At 53.7% G+C, this 22,646-nt stretch overlaps 1 pseudogene across 1 annotated transcript; it reads right to left on the bottom strand.

Moving 5' to 3' along the window:
* Positions 1 to 17,302: 17,302 nt before the first annotated feature.
* Positions 17,303 to 18,234, bottom strand: LOC311165859 (olfactory receptor 14J1-like; annotated as a pseudogene). The gene has a single exon. The product of its transcript is annotated as an olfactory receptor 14J1-like (transcript).
* Between the last annotated feature and the right edge of the window lie 4,412 nt (positions 18,235 to 22,646).

The following is a 22,646-nucleotide window of genomic DNA, read 5'->3' as shown; positions in this document are numbered from 1 at the left end:
GGTTGTGAAGTGTGCCATCAGCTGCAGGGGTTTCTGGGCTAAAAATACAATTGAGTCATGTAGACTTGCTCTTTTTGGCCTATAAAAGCTGGATCCACTTTTGGGGCAAATTTGGAAATCTCATCGCTGAGTGAATGGATGACCTAGGATTTTCCCAGTTACTGGGAATGGTTCTCCAGTCCTTGGTGCAAAATGCGGCTTCCCAGCAAGTGCAGATCTGCAAGATGATAAACAATTTAGGCAATTGGTGATGATTCTTTCTAAATCACTCTCCTTTCTCTCTCATAGTACTGATTTAGGTGCACTACCTTGCTTGTTTTTGCTTGTGACTAAAACCAAGTGCACATTTTTTATTGAATGTATCATCTTACACTGTGGTTCCTTCTTATTGACAGTAAAATAAGAACATTATTACCAGTGGTGTGTCCTTTAAATTGCCTCTGTCATTTGGCAGAACCACAGGAGGCTCCTGAGGAGCCGGGGCGGTGGGAAGCCCTGAGGAATTGGGTGCCAGAGGCCACAAGCAGCCCCCAGGCAGCCACCTTGTCCCTGGCCCCCGGCTGCTCGGGCGCTTCCCCAGAGCGTCTCCCAGGCCTGCGGCAGAAGCCCTCGAGGCCGGGCCTCAGCAGGAGGGTGGGGGCAGCCCTGAGGTGCCCGGGCTGGGCTGGCTGGGGACAGGGAGGGCAAAGCTCCCCTGCTGGGGCATGGGATGAGGTAGTGGGAAGGCAGAGAACCTGAGATTTTACCCCCCCAAATGTTCTTTCTTTGCCCTAACATTTACCTCAGGTTTTGTCACAAAATGATCTCTATGTGTCCTCTAAAAATGACTCAAACTTTTCCTCAAAAGTAATTTTGTCCTCTAGAGATCACCTCACATCTTCCTGCGCAAATATCCACTGCATATACTCGACAAATGACCTCCAATGTCATTATTCTCACAGTCCAATGATTACCTGCACTTTATAGCCCAAATGTTCATTCCGTGCCCTACAGGTGACACCAGGTAATTCCAGCATTCCCCCGCTGTGTTCTCTCGCTCTAAGCTACCGCAGCTTTACCCCTCGCAAAGTGAAACACTCCCTAGTCCTGAGACAGCACTGCCCCATCCTCCTCGGTGTGTATGAGCGCAGGGCAGCCCCAGGGCAGCTCCCCCACGGCTTCTGGAAGCCGCCCGGCGCCCGGCCCCGAGGGGCGGCCACAGCGGGTTGGAGTTCCCGCCCGCGGCTGAGGGGACCGGCGGGGCGGGGCCGCCCGCGCTGGGCGGGAAACGCTCCCTGCGGCGGGGAGCGGGCGGCGGCGGCGCAGCGGGGCCCGGCCCGGCCCTGCCGTGTCCCTCAGGGCGAGCCCGCGTCCCCTCAGCGGCCCTGGCGTCCCTTCAGCGAGCGGCATGTGCGCTCAGCGACATGCGGCGTGCCCGTGTCCCCCTCATTGACGCTCACGTTCCCTCAGTGGCACCGACGACATACTCTGAGGTGTTGTAGTGTGTTTTTATACTTTGTAATACTTTGAAGTAGTTTGGTTTTGTATCTCCGTAGTTTTCCCAAATAGTTTATCCCAGACTGTACTCCCTTTCCCTTTACCTATGTAATGCCTCTCCCTTGATGAGATCATCCCCAAATATCCCCACCCTGGCTCTCTGTCAATCACTCAGCATCCCATCCCCTTCATCTAGAAGCTTCGGTTGAAGACATCGAGTGATTAGCTAGAGGCTAGGGGCAGCTCCCTGAGACTTGCCCTATATGCTGTCCTAAATGTCCATCCCTTAGTACCCATCCCTTAGGGTCATTTTTTGGTTGGTAAAATGTTATCTACTTTTGGTTTCCACCTCCCTTTAAATGTAACCTTGGCACATCTCCCGGGGCTCTCAGCAGGAGGCCCCCTAAGGTGTTGGAGCTCCCCTGGCTCCTGAATAAAACCTTGGATGAACCCCTGCTAAGAGTTGGCCCTTTATCTTCCACCAATGTCTCTGGTGTCTCCTGCTGCAAAGGCGACCAGCCTGGCTGCCCTCAGCACCCTCGGGACACGAGAAAGTGTCTCCCTGCAGTCGGCCGTGTTGGGGTTGTTTTCCCTGGTGTCTGCCAACTTGGGCTTGGCCAGGGGTTCCTGAGAGGCTCCCAGAGATACACAGACACTGAAGAACACCACAGACACCCGCCTCCCCTCAGGGACACTCACATGCCCTCAGTGGCATGCAGGGCATCTGCAGGCCATTCAGAGACCATCATGACACCTCAGCCACACACGGGGCATCTGCCTTCCCTTCAGTGACACATAAGGCACCTGCAGCCTGCTGGGGAAGCCCCAAGTCTGCTCAGTGACCCACGTGTGCCCTCAGCATTGGGACACCCACCTTTCCTCAGTAACCCTCACATCCTGTCAGCAAATCAAGAGGCACCAGCCATCCTGTAGGTGACTCAGAACGAGTGCAGTGGGTCATGGTGGCCAGGGGCAAGCAGCAGGCAGAAACCCATAAGAGCTGGGGGATAGGCTCTGCTTACAGTGTGGGCTGAGGGCTGGGAGAGTTCCATTTCCCCCTTGAGATGTTGGAGACAGGCCTTTCACCCTCCTTATAGGGCTGCCCCTCTCTGCAGGCAGCCAATGGAGCACGATGGCAAAAGGCCGAGGACAGCAAAGCAAAGAGCCAGCCCTGCACACACAGGGAGGTGGCCCAGGGCAAAGCCAGCGTAGCACCCTGATGGTGCCCATCACACTCCCATGTGTCCCTGCCCTGGCAATGTCAGGAATGCCCTTTGTCCAGAGGGCCTCTCTGTGGCCCCTCTGGGCTCAAAGCTGCTGCTCTTCTGGCTCAATGGTGCCTAAAGCCACAGAGCTCAGCCTCCCCCACAGCAACAGGAACAAGACTCTGCAAGCAGGCAGTGGAGCTCCATGCCTAAGGCTGAGGGGCCTGGGACTCCATTCTTGAGCACAGGGAGGGCACACGCCCAGCCCCACAACTCCTGGCCTCACAGCCCTGAAAGGCCGGGGCCAGGGTTCCATGCCTGATTCCCGGGGGTCCCTCCAACCGCCCACTAAGGAAGCACCAGAGCAGCTGGCTGTCAGGATCAAGACGGCTGCCAGAGGGCTGCTTATGGCCTCTGACACCCAATTGTTCATGGCTTCCCAGTGCCCCAGCCCTTCAAGGCCTCCCCCAGCCCCGACAAGCTGCCCGGCAGCAGTGCCACAGCCCCACAGGAGCTCTGGAGGAGCCCCATCCAGAGGCACCTCAGAGCCCTCAGCAATCCAGCCAGCACTGCATGGGCAGGAGGACACAGATGGCGCTTCCTGCCTGGCACAGGGCTTGTGGCCATCTCCAGGCACCGCTCTCACAGAGATCCCCACAGCTCTGGCCCCTGCCCACCCGCTCTGTTGGCAGCACAAAGGCTTCAGTAGAACCACCAAAGGCCAAGGGGCTTCCGGCCATTTTCCCTGCTACACTGAACACCTGGGCAGCTTGCTAAGTACAAGCACACTTTCCTTTTTCAGGAAAAATGCTCAGGGCAGCCATGGACTGCACAGAGAGACACTGGATAGAGTGAGGGTCTGTGGGGAGAAATCACAGCTGCCTCCCTTCTGAATCACCCTGAGGATCTGGACAGGGCTGTGCTGTATTCGGGGCACTGACCTGGAACTGAGGGATGTGGAAAAGGCCTTTGGTGTCAGGGCTGTTGAAAAGGCTGGGCAGTGTCACTGTGGGAGCTCTCTCAAACCCCTTGGAAAGGCCAGAGCCATCCCAGAGGGTCCTGGGCACTTGGGAAGGGCAGACATGGAACCAGTCTGCTAACAGGGCAGGGAGGGGGACTGGCAGAGTCACAGGCTGGTCAGGCTCAGCAGGGAAGGGGATGTGGCAAATCCTCCTGCAGCCATTCCAGGCACTGGAAGCACAGGGCAGGGACTGCAGAACCCACATGGGAGGGAAAAGAAGGGGATGTTGTGTGCCCAGACTCCAGCCAGGCCTGTGACAGGGTCTGCTGTGGTGTCCTCAGAGCCAGACTGGAGAGAGCTGGGCTGAAGGAGTGGAACATGGGCTGGGTGGGAATTTGGCTGAACAATGAGGGCCAAATGTCATCCATGGTACAGAGTCCTCCTGGCAGCCATGCCCTGGTGACACACCTCAGTGACCAGCCCTTGACCACCACTGTGGAAGATTTCTATTATCTCTACAAGGGCACAAAACGCACTTTCAATGCCTTTGTGGATGCTGCCAGATTGCAGGAAGTTTGTGACTGAACTCATCTAGTTGAAGGTTACTGCAAAACATAATTGGTGAAAATGACTGAGTTTGGTAAATTTGTCTTGCCATCAGGTGCCAAGCAAGGCACAAGAAAGGGCAGAAAAAACTTTTGCATCAGAAGAAGGGGAATTCAATACGGGAAAACTCAAACCAAATCAAAAAACCACCAAAGCCAACCAAAACAACCCAAAGCAAGACCCACCCACAACAACACAAAAACCCCACAAACAAACCAATTACAAATAGAAAAGACCACAAACAGAAAAATAAAAATCAGCAGGAAATCTGCTGTCAGCAGAAAATATTTGATTACCTTGTGGCAGGAGAGGGTTCTGTATTTGTTAGTTTGTTGCTGTTTTGAAAGAAAAACATCTTTAAAAAGAAAATAATCCCCTCCCCCCCTTGCCCCCCTCCAGTTCTTTTAGTTAAATGCTGATCATGGGTTGACATGGAATGGAACATCCCTTGAGTCAGTCCAGCCCAGCTGTCCCATCCCTGCTCCCCCAGGAACACTTGCCCACCCCAGGCCCATAGGTTGGGGGGTTGCAGACGCCTCATGCAGGGAAAGCACTGAGACAAGGACAGGAGAACAGAACAACATTTACTCTTGTCAAGGACAGGAGAACAGAACAGCCCAGCCATGGAGAAACTGATGAAGGATGTACCTCTGGCAAACAGAAATCACACAAAATGAAAGCAGGATGCCAGCTCAGCTCTGCAAGGCTGACAAAATAGAAGTTATTCAGAACAATAATATTGCCCTTACTCAAAAGGGGGGGTCAAAGAACAGCCATCTAAAAAGGACGACAGATGTTGAAGACAGACCCCAAAGAACCATGTAAGGATTTGTGATACTGGGTGCAACTACGTCAAATAAACTCAGAGGAAGTGGGGATACCTAATGAATACATAATCAGTGTGTGATTATGTGGGGATGTTCATTTGATGCTCAGTGCACTCAAATGGAGGAAGGATTGGCCCAAGTGACCAGCATGCTGTAACAAAGAAGACCTGCTTTCAAATACTAAAAACTGTGTGAGAAGGTTTCTATCCAGTGGATTTCAGTATCAGTGGTGTCCTTGACTCCATTACCCCCCGCAGTGTCACAACAGCCCCTTGGTTCCATGAGGCCCTGCTGTATAACAATGGACCATTGGTTCCACAGGGTTCTGTACTGTCAAAATGGCCTCCTTGGTTCTGCACTGCCACAATGCTCTCCTTGATTCCACGAGGCCTTGGTGTGTCACAATAGCCCCTTGCTTCCACGAACTGCCTGAGTGTCACCCTGGCCTCTTGGATCTGCAGTGGCACAATGGACAATTGGTCACAAGCAGCCCCGCTGTGTCACCACGAATATTTGATTCCATGGGGCCCCACAGTGTCACAATGGCCCCTTGGTTCCATGAGGTTCCACAGCATCAGCAGGGTCTCCTTGGATCTGCAGTATCTTTATGGACCATTGGTTCCATGTGGTCCTGCTGTGTCACAGTGGTTCCTTGGATCGATGAAGCCCCACTGCATAACAATGGAATCTTTGTACTGACACAATGGTCTCCTTGGTTCTGGACTGTAAAAATGGACCCTTGGTTCCACAAGGTTCCATGATGTCACAATGGTCCTCTTGGTTCTGGATCGTAACAATGGACTCTTGGTTCCAGAGGGTTCTGTACTGTCAAAATGGCCTCCTTGGTTCTGCACTGCCACAATGCTCTCCTTGGTTACACGAGGCCTTGGTGTGTCACAACAGCCCCTTGCTTCCATGAACTGCCTTAATGTTAGCCTGGTCTCTTGGATCTGCAGTGGCACAGTAGACAATTGGTCACAAGCAGCCCCTCTGTGTCACCATGAAATATTTGGTTCCATGAGGCCCCACAGTGTCACAACAGCCCCTTGGTTCCACGAGGTTCCACAGCATCACCATGGTCTCCTTGGATCTGCAGTATCTCTATGGAACATTGGTTCCATGTGGTCCTGCTGTGTCACAGTGGTTCTTTGGATCCAAGAAGCCCCACTGTATAACAATGGAATCTTGGTCCCATGAGGTTCTGTACTGTCACAATGGTCTCCTTGGTTCTGGACCGTAACAACGGACCCTTGGTTCCATGAGGTTCCATGACGTCACAATGGTCTCCTTGGTTCTGTTGTGTGAAAATGGCTGCGTGGTTCCATACGGTTCCTCAGTGTCCCAGTTGTTTCCTTGGTTCCATGAGGCTCTCCAGTCTCACAATGCCCCATAGTTTCCAGGAGCTTCTGTCCTGTCAACCATGTCCTTTGTTCCAATAAGGCCCCGCAGTGTCACAATGGCCCCTTGGTCCCACAAGGTTCCACAGCATCACCATGGTCTCCTTAGATCTGCAGTATCTCTATGGACCATTGGTTCCATCTGGCCTTGCTGTGTCACAGTGGTTCCTTGGATCCATGAAGCTCCACTGTATAACAATGGAATCTTGGTCCCATGAGGCTCTGTGTTGTCTTAACACGAATTCTAGTGTCATTATAGTGCAAGGGATTTCATATCTCCAGGGCCTCATACCTCCTTAAAGTTCCTTCACAACGCAGCTCCTCTATGCACTGCCTGTCCCTGGTCCTTGCAGCAGTCATCTGACCCCCCTTCTTCTTCACAGCCAACAAATCCATCTCTCTTCACAGCACAGCCAACAAATGGCAGCCCTCTTCACAGTACAGCCAACAAATGGCATCTCTCTAATCAGCTAGCTATCCCACTCTTTTGTGGCATTTACTCTTATTGGATACAGGTATGGCTTGTTAAGATCTGGGCCTGCTCCTAATCTTTAGTAATTGGTTCAGCTGCAACTCATTGGGGGATAAGATTACCTTCTACACTATTTTCTTACATTCCATCTCTCCACAGTTCTGTAATGTCACAATGGTCTCCTTGGTTTTGGACTGTAACAATGGACCATTGGTTCCATGAGGTTCCATGATGTCACAATGGTCTCCTTGCCTCCACGAGGCCTTGCTGTGTCACAATAGGCCCTTGGTTCCATAAACTTCCATGGTGTCACCATGCTCTCCTCAGATCCACATCATCACAATGGACAATTGGCTCCATGGGCCCCTGCTGTGTCACAATAAACCCTTAGTGCCATGAGGATCTGTGGTGTTACAATGGTCTGCCTGGTTCAACGAGGCCCTGGAGTGTCACAAAGGCTGCTTGGTTCTGTGAGCTTCCAGAGCATCAACAATGGTCTCCTTGTTTCTGCAGTGTCATAATGGACCCTGGTTCCATGAGGTCCCTAAATGTCACGGCTCTCCTGGGTTCCATGTGGTGCTGCATTGTCACCATGGCCCCTTGGTTCCACGAGTTTCTGTGCTGTCAGCAATGGTTCCTCTGTTCCAATTAGGTCCTGCTGTCTCACAATGGACCCTGAGTTCCATGAAGTTCTTCAGTGTCACAACGGCCCCTTGGATCCATGAGGTCCCATAGTGTCACCATGGTGTCCTTGGGTCCGCACTGCCATAATGGACCATTGCTGCAGCCGAAATAGCTGCTAATAAAGCCCAGGGTAGGGAAGCAAAAAGGGCCTTTGCATGGTATCCACAGATGTTTAATTCAGCTGTGCAGTGAGATGTTCATGGTCACAAGGGAGGACTCCTGGGGGCAGTCCAGGTTTCTGTATCTCCAGAGGTAGGGACTGATCAGTGGCATTGGGGCAGTACAAAGATGGGGACCAAGGGGGAATGGGGAGGTAGTGAGTGAGGGACATAGAACAAGGGGAGGGAGCCAATGGGGTCAAACAGCTTCTGAGGGAAGCTTCTTGTGTCTCCCTAACCCAGGGAATACCTCTCAGGGTCTCCAATGCTGCAGAGTTTCAAATTGGCCCCTTAGTTCTTTTGGGCACCTCAGGATCACACGTGCCCCTTGGCTGCATGAGGCCCAGCTGTGTCACACAGGCCCCTTGCTTCCATTGGGTCCAACAGCATCACAATTGTCCCCACTTAGTTCCATGAGGCTCTGCAATGTCACAATTGACCTTTCATTCCATGAGTCCCACAGTGTCCCATGAATCCTTAGTTCCATGGGGCCCTGTAGTCTCACAATGGTCTCCTTGGTTCTGCACTATAAAAATCCACCCGCCTTGGTCCCTTGGAGCCCCACAGTGTCACTATTGTGCCCTTGGTTCCAAGAGGCCCTATGTGTCATAATGGCCTCCATGATTCCATGAGGCCTTGCTGTGTCACAATGGCCCTGTTGGTTCCATTATGCCCTGCAGCACAGCAATGGTCTCCTTGGTTCTGCAGTGTCAGAATTTCTCCTTTGTGTCAGGGAGCTCCACAGTGTCACTGAAGTCCCCTTGATTCCACAAGGCCCAGCAGTGTCACAATGGCCCCTCGGTTCCAATGAGTTCTGAAGGGCCATAATGGTCTCTATGGTTCCAAGAGGCCCTGCAATCTCCCAATGCACCCTTGGTTCCAAGGGCCCCGCAGTGTCACAAGGCTCCCTTAGTTCCACCAGGCCCTGCAGTGTCTCAGTGGCCCCTTGGCTCCATGAGGCAAAGCAGAACCAGAATGGCCCCTTGGTTCCATGGAGCACCACGGTGTCACCATGGTCCCATTGGTTCCACAGGGCCCCACAATGGAACAATAGACCTTTGGTTCCATGAGGTTCCTCAGTGTCTCAGTGGCCCCTTGGCTCCATGTGGCCCCGCTGTGTCACAGTGGCAGGTGGTTCCATGAGGCCCCAGAGTGTCCAAATGGTCTCCTTGGTTCTGGGAAGCCCTACAGAGCCACAAGGGACCCTTGGTTCCAGGAGGCCTTGCTGTGTCACAATGGACTTTTGCTTCCAGAAGCTTTCACACTGGAAACAATGGTCTGAGCACTGCAGTGTCACCATGGATCCTTTGTTCCATGAAGTTCCAGAGCATACCATGATCCCCTTGATTCCAGAAGGTTCTGCAGTGTCCCAATGGACCATTGGTTCCATGCAGCCCCACACTGCCACAATGACCCCATGGCTCCATGAGCTTCCACACTGTCAGCAATGTTCTCCTTGGTTCCACGAGGCCTTACTCAGATTCAATGGACTTTTGGTTCCATGGGGTTCCACAGTGTCACAGCAGACTCCTTGATTCTGTCAGCATCTCCTGTCACCAAATTTCCAAAATATCAGAATAAAGCTCCTTAACACTAGTTTGGTGTTTAAGAGGGCATAATTTATTCAGGTCTGAGGTCCAATATGGGATAACTTCTAAACTTACATGGACATGTAATTCTACCAGTGTATTGCTTATACACAGTCACTAAATGTGAATTACAATTTACCCATTTCCATAAAACCCACACCAACTTCCCAGATTCAGGCCTTGTTTTCTCTATCCCTGCACCCTTGAGCCAGATGTCTTCTTCTTCTCTTCCAACCATCCTTGCTGGGAAAGCAGCCCCTGCATGCCTTGTTCCTGTGCTCAAAGTTCACAGGCAGGGTAAAAATGGAATGAACCCTTTTGGTCTCAGCCCAAGGCTTTGTGTGGGCAGGCAGAGGCAGGCAGGAGGCACAGCTGTCAGCAAAGGAAGGGGCCAGCCAGGTGGGGCAGCCGGGGGATGCCGACAGCCTGCAGGGACAGAGGCGCAGGGCAGGGACACCGTAGGACAGCCTGGGCTGCACAGGGCACAGGGATGGGCAGCAGCTGCAAGGCCCTGACAGAGCCAACTCCTGCAGCACTTTGGCCATGGCTGCTGGGCCTGGGCCTGAGGCAGGAGCAGGAGACAAGTGACCCTTGCAGGCCTGGGGCCTCATTGCCTCCTTGTCCCTGCTCAGCAGCCTGGCAGGGGCCGCCCCATGCTCCTGCCCTTGGCATTGCACATCCCCACATGCCAGTGCCCATCCCAGGAAGAGCCCTGAGCAAGGAGGGAGGGACAGGATCTGCCTGGCCAGGGGCTGGGGCTCAGGCCTTGGCCCTTTGCATTCTTGAAACATATCCAGCTTTGCTCAGCACCAGAGACACCTTTGCCTTGTTTGTCCCCAGCTGTCATCACTGCCTCCATTGTTCTGCTCTAACTGGAACCTGGGGACACTTTCTCATTCATGTCCCTCATTGGGACCCATTAAAACTTCAAAGAAAATTTGGAGTCTAAATTTGAGTTCTTGAGAAGTTTCTTGAAGACACTCTCAGGGACTGAGTCTGATGTAAACAAAACCAAAGCCCTGAGCGGGTCATTAAAGTTTTCCTAGTCCAATTATGGAGAAAAATTTCAAAGATATTGTCAGAAATACACATTCTGATTTTAAAAGATGTATTTTATTTTATTTCTTTTTAGATCAGAGGTGATTGCAGCATTCTGTGATTGATATTGTCCCTGGGTCTCTCCTCAGCAGCTCTGGCCTACTCACAGAAGCTGTGCCTTGAGCTCTGACCCAGTGTGGACAACCCCGCTCCACATTCCCCGGCTCCATCCTGTCTGTCCTCACTCCCCTGGGACCTGCTGTGCTTGGAGAGCTGGCTGCACCCACCCTAAGAGGGGTTTTCAATTTTTGGGGTTTCTGAAGCAATCTCAAACTCCTGAGTTTCCCCACTGAAAACAGACACACTGCTCAGGTGTGTGACAGCCCAAGGTGCCACCAAAGCCCCTGCAGACCTGCCCTGGGCCAGCTGTGAGGGTGGATCATCAGCCCAAGCTGCCCTGGGCCACTGCAAGGGGCTGTGGCCATGGGCAGTGCACTGACCCCACTGCTGGGTTTGGCTGCCACGGCAACCCTGAGAAATTAAACTGTCCTTGGAAACACTGGGGAGGACTGGGACATATTGAGGAACACTGGGAACACGGTAGGAGACACTGGGACATACTGGGAGTGACACTTGGGAGGACTGGGATAACCTGGGAACACGAGGAATGCTGAGGGGCAATCTGGGTGGACTGGAATGGACTATGGGGGTAACACTGGGAGTTAAGAGGACATACTGGGAGTGATACTGGGGGATACTGGGACAAACTGGGGACAATGGGGACTTTGCAGAGAAGGCTGGGGTATACTGGGGCATCCTGTGAATGACAGTGGGGGGGAACTGGGAATGAACTCAGGTGTATTGGGAGGGACGGGGCTGTACTGGGAGGGATTGGAGGGGCACTGGGGTTGTATCGGGTTCTACATGGGATGAACTGGGCTGTACTGGGGTTGTACTGGGCTGTACTGGAGTTGTACTGGGCTGTACTGGGGATGAACTGGGCTGGACTGGGAGGGAATGGAGAGGTTGAATGGGCTGTTCCCGCCTCCAACACCTCCCATTGGCCAAGGCTCCACCCATCACTGCCTGCAGCCAATCAGCGCCGGAGATCAGAGCCTCGGCGGCGGTGCCTAGGGTCGGCGCCATCTTTTCTTTTTGCCTACAACTCCCGTCATGCCCCGGGACCCTAAGGAACTCTATAGGAGCAAGGACTACAACGCCTGTCATGCCCCGCGCGCCACAGAACCACCCCCGGGATCCATCTCGATCTGTCTCATAAGTTTCCCCCATACCCTCCAGGATCCCTCAGTGTTCCTCAGCGCCCATTCGGAAGCCCCCAAAAACATCCCCAGACCCCCTGAGTGCTCCCAACCCCACAGATGCCCGGCACAGCCACTTCTGGGAATTCATCTCCTCTCATCCCCCGCGGCCCCAGAGCCCCTCAGAACACAGACACGCGCCTAAAACTCCTGCCATGCCCCACACCCTAAAGAGCCCGGTTAGACCTCCCCGAGCTCCCTGCAAGGGCTCCCGAACCGTTTATGTTCCCCCGAGGACCTCAAGTCGTGGCTTGGATGCAAAAGTGTCCCCCAAGAGCCTTCCCGGACCCCTCCAACGCCGCGTTCCCACCACTTCTGGGACTACACCTCCCGTCATGCTCCGCAGCTCACGTTCAGCGCTATTCCAGCCGGGACTACAGCTGCCGTCATTCCCCGCGCCCCGCCGAGAGCCAGTGCAGCTGCGCCTGGAACTCCCGTGATGCTCCGCGGCCCCGTTCAACCGTATGATACCCGCGCCTACAACTCCCATCACCCCCCACGCCCCAGAGAGCCCCGTCAGAGCCCCCCAAGGGCCCGCCCGGACCCCGAAGGGCCCCAAATTCCCCTCCCTGAGCTCCAAGGGCCCCCCTGCAACCCCAAGTGCTGCCCCAGATCCCAAACTGTCCCTCAGAATCCCTGAGCGCCCCTCCAAGTGCCCACCCGGCTCCCCCAGGTGTCCTCCAGAGCCTCAAGTTCTCTCTGAATTCCCTCCCCAGACCCAAAACTGCCCCAAATGTGCCCCAGAAATGTCTCCAGGGACCCCAGAGTGGCCCCTTTTACCCTGTCTTAAAATACTATGAAAAAGATTACAAAAGGACATAAAGTAGGACTAATTAGCATAAAGAGGGCAAAATAAATAGCCAATTGTGGTTAATTAATTCATTAAGGGAATTATGTTATTTTTAATCAACAGCCAATGATTTTTTTAGTTGCAAAAATTTTGTCAATTTTAAAATATAAATATAAATAATATAATAAAATAGAGAGAAAATCATAAATTAGAGAAATAGAATTAAATTTTTATTAATTAAACAAGTTTATTAAAAAGGAAAAAAGATTTTTTTTTTTTTTTTGGCATGTCAGTCCTAGGTGGGCGATGTCAGACATGGTGAGGCTGGGGGTGAGGAGCAGCTTGTCCAAACAGGCTCAGCCTGCAAGGGGCTCATTCTTCTCCCTGCCCAGACCTCCTCAGGAGACATTCAGCATCAAGATCACCTGGGGCATGCTTCTGTCACCTCTTCTCTAAAATAAAAAATAAAAAAATATTTCCTTGACTAAAACCAGATATCATGAGGTGCACTTTGGAATCTCCCTCCTGAAGGGAACTCCAAGCTGACTCCAATCCCTGCACAATCCTTGGAGACTCACAGACCATGGAAGGGAGACAAAGAGCTCCTGAGGGCTTTCTGTATTTTAATCAGCCCCACGGTGGGTTTGGGGCTGGCTCCAGGAGCCTCAGGCAGCAAGAGAAGGATGAAGAAGCTGCTCAAGGAGTCAGCAGCCAAACTCCAAGTGCCTTGGAGCACGGCTGGGCCCCAGGGAGGGCAGGGAGTGCCCAAGGCTGCCCAGGCAGTGCTGAGAGCAGATCCTTGAGGCCAGGAGTGCAGGGAGCCCAAGGCTCTGGGCAGGGCCCTGCAATGCTGAGCAAGGCCTGGCTTGGCTGCAGGGAGCAGAAAGGCCAAGCCCTGAGCCCAGCCTGGGCCAGCAGGGCCTGTCCCTCCCGGCTGGCTCGGGGCTCTTTGTGGGCCAGGGGGATGTGAGGGGCAGCAAGGACAAGCGCCATCAGCCTGCAGCCCCTGCCAGCCTCCCCAGGGAGGCCGAGGCAGAACCGAAGTGCAGCCCCTGCCAGGAAAGTTCCTCCTGTGGGGCTCCAGAGGCGCTGCCCGAGCCCAGGGCACAAAGGCCTGGGTGCCTGTGGCCCTGCCAGCCCTGCCCAGCCCTCGGCCATCTGTCCTGCAGGCTGTGCCCCCTGGGCGTGCTGCTCCTCTGCCCTGGCCGGCTGCACTCGCCCATCTCGCTGTGCCCCAGCATTTCTCACCCAGCGTTTCTGGGCCCTCCCTGGGCTCCCTGCACCCAGCGCTGCCGGCTCCTGGCAAACAGAGCCCGGCCATGGCCCAGCCTCACACTGGGACACCTCCAGCACCAACATTCTGCCCTGCGAGGGACTTTGCTTTCTCCTCAGCTCCAGGCTGAACCTTCCAAGCTGCACTTGGGGGAGGTTTCCTGCAATTCCCACTGCCAAGGAAAGCTCTGTCTCCTGCTGGTCACAGACAGAGAAGGGCTGGAGGGAGATGTGCTGGTCAGAGGCTGTTTGGGGCACAGTGACCATGAAATTGTTGAGTTTTTAAATATGCTGTGAAAGGAGGGGCATCAACAAATCTTCTACACTGGAGGTACAGAGAGCAGACTCCGGGCTATTGAGGATGGAGATTTGGAGATTACCAAATCAGGTACTGATTTTTTCAAGGGAATCAGCACTTAAAAGCAAAGGGATCCAAGAAGGATGGACACATCTCAAGAAAGAAATTTTGGAGGAGTAGCAACAGCCTGTGCTGCTGGTCCAAAAAGTGAGCTAGCAAGGAAAATGACTGGCCTGGATGGGCATGGAGCTTTTTCCAGGAACTCACAGAAAAAAAAGTGGATGCATCATCTTTGGTCAGAGGGGCAGGGAACTCAGGAAATGTTTAAGGATGTTGTTAGGTCATGCAAAAGGAAAATTATAGAGATGAAAGGTCCATTAGAGCTTAACTTGACCACTTCTGTGAAGGATAATAATGTTTTTATAAATATATTAATGGCAAAAGGAGGGACAAGTACAACCTCCATTCTTTATTGGATATGGGGAGGAATAGAGTAACTAAAGCTGAGGAATATGCTGAGGTACTTGACCCCTTCTTTGCCTCAGTTTACAACAATAATTCAAGTTGTCCTCAGGACAAGTGTTCTCCCGAGCTGTAGATGGGACAGGGAGCAGAACAGCCCCCCTGTAATCCAGGAGGAAGCAGCTGGGGACCTGTTGAGCCACTCAGATGCTCACAGGTGTCTCTGGGAGCAGATGGGATCCATCCCAGGGGGATGAGGGAGCTGGTGGATGAGCTCCCAAAGCTTCTCTCCATCATTTACCATCAGTCCTGGCTAAGTTGGGGAGGTCCCAGAGGACTGGGGGTGCCAATGTGAGCCCATCCCCAAGAAGGGCAGGAAGGAGGATCTGGGGAACTACAGGCCTGTCAGCCTGACCTGGGTGCCCGGGAAGGTTATGGAACAGATCACCTTGAGTGCCATCACAGGGCACCCACAGGATGGCTGAGGGATCAGAGCCAGCCAGCATGGATTTCAATATCTGCACTGATGATCTGCATGAGGGGACTGAGTCCAGCATCAGCAAATGTGCAGATGACACCAAGCTGGGTGTGAGTGTGGATCTGCTGGAGGGTAGGAGGGCTCTGCAGTGGGACCTGGACAGGCTGGATCCAGGACCCAAATCCAGCAAGGTGAGATTGAACAAGACCAAGTGCCGGGTCCTGCACTTTGGCCACAACAACCCCTGCAGTGCCACAGGCTGGGGAGAGAGTGGCTGGACAGCGGCAAGGCAGAAAGGGACCTGGGGACACTGATGGACAGCAGGCTGGACATGAGGCAGCAGTGTGCCCAGGTGGCCAAGAAGGCCAATGGCTCCTGGCCTGGATCAGGAATGGTGTGGCCAGCAGGAGCAGGGCAGTGATTCTTCCCCTGCACTCGGCACTGGTGAGGCCAAACCTCGAGTGCTGTGTCCAATTCTGGGCCCCCAGTTTAGGAAGGACATGGAGGGGCTGGAGCATGTCCAGAGAAGGGCAAAAAGGCTGGTGAGGGGTCTGGAACACAAGTCCTGTGAGGAGTGGCTGAGGGAGCTAAGGTTGTTTATCCTGGAGAAGAGGAGGCTCAGGGAGACAAGGCTGTGTCAGTGCACAGGTTGGACTTGATGATCTCCAAGGACTTTTCCAACCTGGCTGATCCTGTGATTCTCTGGAACCACCCTTGGAGCAGTTGCAGGAGGAGCCCTGGGCCTCCTCTTGAGAAGCTCCTGCAGTCCAGGTGCCTCAGCTTCTCCTGCCAGGCCCAAAGCCCATCCTGTCAGTCCTGCAGAGCCTCTGCAGCCCCTCCTCATTGCCCAGAACAGGGAGCCTGACACCCAGACACAGCAGCCCAGATGTGCCCCCCATCCTGTGTTTCCTTTGGCAAGGGAGCAGCACGAGGCACTGCAGGAGCCTGCAGACAATTCCTGCAGCACTTGTAGGATGATCCTGCTGCCCAAGGGATATTCCCATGGTGCCAAGTCAGGAACTGCAATGGGGAGTGGGGCCAGAGAGGAAAGGTCACACAGGCATGGGCTGTTTGCCAGGGAGTAGAAAATGATGGGCAATAGGAAGACATCTGGATCAGTTAAGAGTCAAGAAAGCAAATGTGACGCCAAGGAAATGCTCAGGGCAGTTTGGGGTGGCTGCCAGGCAGCCCTGGCTCTGAGCAACAGCGTCTGCAGTGGGACAGGAAACTCCCAGCTCATGGGAACAAACTTTCTGGCTGACTGCAGAGGCCAGGACAAAGCTGAGTGGTTTCCCTGCCGTCCCCCAGCCCTTGCTGGCCCCAGGGGCTGATGGCATTTGTGCTCCCTCAGGTTCATGTCCCCACACCAACAGCATGGGGGTGCTCCTGCCTGCTCTGTGCAATGCAAACAGGGGCTGCTGAGCCAGTGCTGCCGTGTCTGTGCCTGCAAGGATGGGGCACCTGTGTGAGCTGGGGGAGAGGCCAGGGCTGCAGGGGGGGGATGTTGTTGGCACCTCCATGAGGATGCTCTGGGATGCTGCCCTGGGCTGTCCAGCGCACTGGGGATGGATCAGCCTCTGCTCTGCTGCTCCTTCCTGTCTCCCCCAGGGCCCTTGCAGAGCATCAGCCATGCCCTCAGCCTGCTCACGGCCAGCCTGGGGCTGCTCACAGGGCTTTTCTGTGCTGAGCATTGGCCTGGCTGTGTTCTTGAGAGAGCCTGGCCAAGGAGCCTGGAGCCCCCAGGGCCTGGCCTGAGGCATCAGCGCTGCCCCAGCAGTGCCCATGGCCTGTCCCTGCTGCAGCCCTGGCACTGCCACCCCAGGGCTGTGCCCGGCCCCGAGAGCACTCAGGCCCTCCAGCAACACCAGGGCCACCAGGGCAGCGGGGCATGGCCACGGAAGCAGCACTGGCTACACGAAGTGCTGCTGCTGCTGGGCACAGCTGCTGTGCCAGCACTGATCTGCCCCCAGCTCTGCACACAGACATTGCTGCTGCAGCTCCAGACAAGGCAACAAAAGGGGCACCTCTAGTGAAAACTCTGCTGGAGATTTTTTGGTTCATTTAAAACCACCCAGAGCACAGCTCCTCATTGACACAGTCTGGGGCCACAGCAAAGTTGGAGAAACAAAGTAAGAAACAGCTGAAGCAATGGCCTTTGCTTTGGGAAAATATTAGAAACATGAAAAAAGAAAGAAAAAAAATAACCAATACAGCAGAAACTATTAAATATGACTTTTATTACAAGAGATATGCAGAAATTGGCGACCACTTTAATGTTTCTGAAATTTTCCAGTTGTCAGTCTCCACACTGCAGCCTTGAGCTCCTGGTTCCTCAGGCTGTAGATGAGGGGGTTCAAGGCTGGAGGCACCACCGAGTACAGAACTGACAGGGCCAGATCCAGGGATGGGGAGGATATCGAGGGGGGCTTCAGGTAGGCAAAAATGAGGTGCTGACAAACAGAGACACCACAGCCAGGTGAGGGATGCAGGTGGAAAAGGCTTTGTGCCGTCCCTGCTCAGAGGGGATCCTCAGCACAGCCCTGAAGATCTGCACATAGGAGAAAACCATGAACACAAAACAGCCAAAAGCTAAAACAACACTAACAGCAAGGAGCCCAACTTCCCTGTGTCTTGAGTGTGAGCAGGAGATATTGAGGATCTGTGGGATTTCACAGAAGAACTGGCCCAGGGCATTGCCCTGGCACAGAGGCAGGGAAAATGTAGCGGCTGTGTGCAGCAGAGCATTGAGAAAGGCACTGGCCCAGGCAGCTGCTGCCATGTGGGCACAAGCTCGACTGCCCAGGACGGTCCCATAGTGCAGGGGTTTGCAGATGGACACGTAGCGGTCGTAGCACATGACGGTCAGGAAGGAAACCTCTGCTGAAATGAAAAACACAAACAAAAACACCTGTGCAGCACATCCATTGTAGGAGATGGTCCTGGTGTCCCAGAGGGAATTGTGCATGGCTTTGGGGACAGTGGTGCAGATGGAGCCCAGGTCGCTGAGGGCCAGGTTGAGCAGAAAGAAAAACATGGGGGTGTGCAGGTGCTGGCCACAGGCTAAGGCGCTGATAATGAGGCCGTTGCCCAGGAGGGCAACCAGGAAGATGGCCAGCAAGAGGCAGAAGTGCAGGAGCTGCAGCTGCTGTGTGTCTGCCAATGCCAGCAGGAGGAAGTTGCTGATGGAGCTGCTGTTGGACATTTGCTGTGTCTGGCCATGGAAGCTGTTCATAGAGGAAAGTCAGTGACAGGTTAGGAGAAACTTCCTCCAGTAAAATCAAAGCCTTTTCCCACAGTCCCTTCTCCTGTAAGACCCTGACACCCTTTTGATTTTCTAGGAGATTTTCCTGCAGCTTCAAGTGGGGAGCCCTGGTTGGTGCTGTCTGAGTGGGACTTCAGCTTCAGGGCAGCTACACACACAGTTTTTATAATTCAGCCTTGCTGTACAGACTTTAGAGGGGGACAGGGACCTTTCCTCGTGTTCCACTTTGAAATTCTGTCAACACAGAACTCTCTCAGCATCTGCACTCCCACTGGCAGTGAACAGGAATGGTAAAGTCTGCTTAAATGTACTTGTGTTATTTACAGCCTTTCTTCTCCTCCCCAGCTGACTATTTTTGCAGGTCAGGAACTCTCAGCATTTCTGCTGCCCTCAGGGAAAACAGTGAGTTCTCTGAGGTGAGGTGGTGAGTGGAGAGTGAGGGGAAGAGGTCTGTCACCCTGTCCTGCTCCAGGATTCTCTGGGCTTTCACCTTTCCCAGAGAGAGGATGATCACCCTCCCATGTTTCCTTTACAAACCATTCCCACACTGCTGAGAGCAGATGGATCCCCCACAGTCCACCAAATGTCCATCCTCTTCTCAAGGTCTCAGCCCCACATTTGTACCCAAGGACACATGGGGCTCATTTCTCCATCCCAACAGCATTTTCTCATCATAGATTTTTTGTGTCTCACCCTGTGGCTTTCAGATAACACAGAGATGCTACAGGACAGGTTTGTATCCTGGAAGGAAGCTCAAAGCTTGGAAGGAAATCTCAGGGAGACTGCCAAGTGTCCTAATGATGGCATTGGATGAAGGGAGATGCAGCTCCTTCCCTGGCTGTACTGACAGCATTGCCCAGAGCTGGGCACTGGGGACAGCATCACCCTGAGCCAGCTGTGCCCCCTGCAAGAGCCCTCAGGGCCGGGCAGCTGCTCCCAGCCCTGTGCTCTGCAGAGGGAACTGGGCTCAGGGCTGCAGAGCTGCCCCACGGCTCTGCTGCAGCTCTGCCTGCACAGGAGGGGCTGCACGCCTTGGAGCCCGGGCCCTGAGGGCAGAGGCTTGGCTGGGGGCACAGGAGGGAGGGGGCTTGTGCAGAGGGAGGGGCTGCACTGGAGGGGATTCTGTGGACATCTTTAAACTCCCCCTGCCACAGCATTTTAGGGTTTTGTTTCCTCTCATTCCCTGATCTTCTCTCTGCTTCCTGGGAATTTTCCTCCTTCAGGTGTTTCCCTGTGCCTGAGCTCTCCCTGCCAGCACTCACAGACCCCAAATCTCTGCACTCTCCTTGGCCCTACAGAGCCCAGCCTGTTTGCAGGGCACTGGCTGAGGGCAGGTTCTGTTTGCAGATGGGAGAAAGGACAGCTCAGACTGAGCCTGATGGGTCCAGCAAATGGGATGCTGGTGCTTTCCATGGGAAGAGGAGTGGCTAAAAACCACTTCAGGAAACTCCTGTAGACTTACAGTGTGCCCAAAGCTACAATCCAGGTCTCTCAGATACTTGTCAAAATTAGTAAATATATAATATTTTATCCTTTCCATTGCAAAGGAGAAGGAAGTTGGAAACAATCTCAGGAAATTTGCTTGTCTTTCTAAAAATCATTACCTTTAAACTATTCTGGAAACGATCTGAAGCTCTCAGCTTGTCCTCCTTTACACCAGAGATACTCTGAGTTGTACTTACAGAACCTGTTGTCAGTGGGATGTTCCAGCTTTAGGAGATCATGGCAAAAGCTGCAGCTGCCTTGTCCTGCACCCAGAGGTTCCTGTGCCAAGGGCTGTCAGTGATTCTCCTCCAGTCACATCTCAGCATCTTCTCAGCCCTGACTGATTGATGATCTCTGTGCCTCTGTGCTGTGCCCTGGGTGGCTGCAGGCAGTGCCCCAGCCCTGCTTGGTGGGAGAGGAGCTGTTCCTCAGGAGAAATGTCTTTTTGAAGCTTTTCTTGGTTTGCCATGAGCTGCCTCTGTGCCAGGAGCCCAGCGCAGCTCAGCAGCACAGACACAGCACAAGGACTTTAATGGCCCTCTTGGGGCTTTGGTGTTGTTTACATCAGACTCAGTCCCTGAGAGAGTGTTCAGAAAACTTCTCGAGAACTCAAACTTAAATTTGAAACACTGAACTTTCTTGAAGTTTTAATGGGTCCCAATGAGGGACACAACTGAGAAAGTGTCCCCAGATTCAAGTTAGGGCAGAACACTGGAGGCAGTGATGACAGCTGGGGACAAACAAGGCAAAGGTGTCTCCGGTGCTGAGCAAAGCTGGATGTGTTTCAGGAATGCAAAGGGCCAAGGCCTGAGCCCCAGCCCCTGGCCAGGCAGATCCTGTCCCTCCCTCCTTGCTCAGGGCTCTTCCCGGGATGGGCACTGGCATGTGGGCATGTGCAATGCCAAGGGCAGGAGCATGGGGCGGCCCCTGCCAGGCTGCTGAGCAGGGACAAGGAGGCAATGAGGCCCCAGGCCTGCAAGGGTCACTTGTCTCCTGCTCCTGCCTCAGGCCCAGGCCCAGCAGCCATGGCCAAAGTGCTGCAGGAGTTGGCTCTGTCAGGGCCTTGCAGCTGCTGCACATGCCTGTGCCCTGTGCAGTCCAGGCTGTCCTACGGTGTCCCTGCCCTGTGCCTCTGTCCCTGCAGGCTGTCAGCATCCCCCGGCTGCCCCACCTGGCTGGCCCCTTCCTTTGCTGACAGCTCTGCCTTCTGCCTGCCTCTGCCTGCCCACACAAAGCCTTGGGCTGAGACCAAAATGGGTTCATTCCATTTTTACCCTGCCTGTGAACTTTGAGCACAGGAACAAGGCATGCAGGGGCTGCTTTCCCAGCAAGGATGGTTGGAAGAGAAGAAGAAGACATCTGGCTCAAGGGTGCAGGGATAGAGAAAACAAGGAGTGAATCTGGGATGTTGGGGTGGGTTTTATAGAAATGGGTAAATTGTAATTCACATTTAGTGACTGTATGTAACCAACACCAAATTACTGTTAAGAGGCCTTATTCTGATATTTTGCAGATCTGGTGACAGCAGAGGCTGACAGACCCAAGGAGTCAGCTGTGACACTGTGGAACCCCATGGAACAAAGGGTCCATTGGGATGCTGTGGAACCCCATGGAACCAAAAGTCCATTGTATCACAGCAAGGCCTCGTAGAACCAAAGAGAACATTGCTGACAGTGTGCAAACTTGTGGAGCCATGGGGTCATTGTGGCAGTGTGGGGCTTCATGAAACCAATGGTCTATTGTGACACTGCAGAACCTTCTGGAATCAAGGGAATCATGTTATGCTCTGGAACCTCATGGAACAAAGGATCCATGGTGACACTGCGGTGCTCAGACCACTGTTGACAGTGTGAAAGCTCCTGGAAGCAAAGGTCCATTGTGACAAAGCAAGGCCTCCTGGAACCAAGGGTCCCTTGTGGCTCATTAGGGCTTCCCAGAACCAAGGAGACCATTTGGACACTGTGGGGCATCATGGAACCACCTGCCACTGTGACACAGCGGGGCCACATGGACCCAAGGGGCCACTGAGGAACCTCATGGAACCAAAGGTCCATTGTTCCATTGTGGGGCCCTGTGGAACCAATGGGACCATGGTGACACCGTGGTACTCCATGGAACCAAGGGGCCATTCTGATTCTGCTTTGCCTCATGGAGCCAAGGGCCCACTGAGACACTGCAGGGCCTGGTGGAACTAAGGCAGCCTTGTGACACTGCGGGGCCCTTGGAACCAAGGGGCCATTGGGAGATTGCAGAGCCTCTTGGAACCATGGAGACCATTATGGCCCTTTAGAACCCATTGGAACCAAGGGGCCATTGTGACACTGCTGAGCCTCGTGGAATCAAGGGGACTACAGTGACACTGTGGAGCTCCCTGACACAAAGGAGACATTCTGACACTGCAGAACCAAGGAGACCATTGCTGTGCTACAGGGCATAATGGAACCAACAGGGCCATTGTGACACAGCAAGGCCTCATGGAACCATGGAGGCCATTATGACACATAGGGCCTCTTGGAACCAAGGGCACAATAGTGACACTGTGGGGCTCCAAGGGACCAAGGCGGGGGGATTTTTATAGTGCAGAACCAAGGAGACCATTGTGAGACTACAGGACCCTATGGAACTAAGGATTCATGGGACACTGTGGGACCCATGGAACGAAAGATCCATTGTGACACTGCAGGGCCTCATGGAACTAAGTGGGGACAATTGTGATGCTGTGGGGCCCAATGGAAACAAGGGGCCAGTGTGACACAGCTGGGCCTCATGCAGCCAAGGGGGAAGTCTGATCCTTAGGAGCTCAAATGAACCCAGGGGCCAATTTGATACTCTGCAGCTTTGGAGACCCTGAGAGGCATTCCCTGGGT

Source organism: Fringilla coelebs, assembly GCF_963513975.1.
Source record: "Fringilla coelebs genome assembly, contig: SCAFFOLD_30, whole genome shotgun sequence".
Classification (NCBI taxonomy): Eukaryota; Metazoa; Chordata; class Aves; order Passeriformes; family Fringillidae; genus Fringilla; species Fringilla coelebs.
This window is presented reverse-complemented; position numbering and strand designations above follow the sequence as displayed.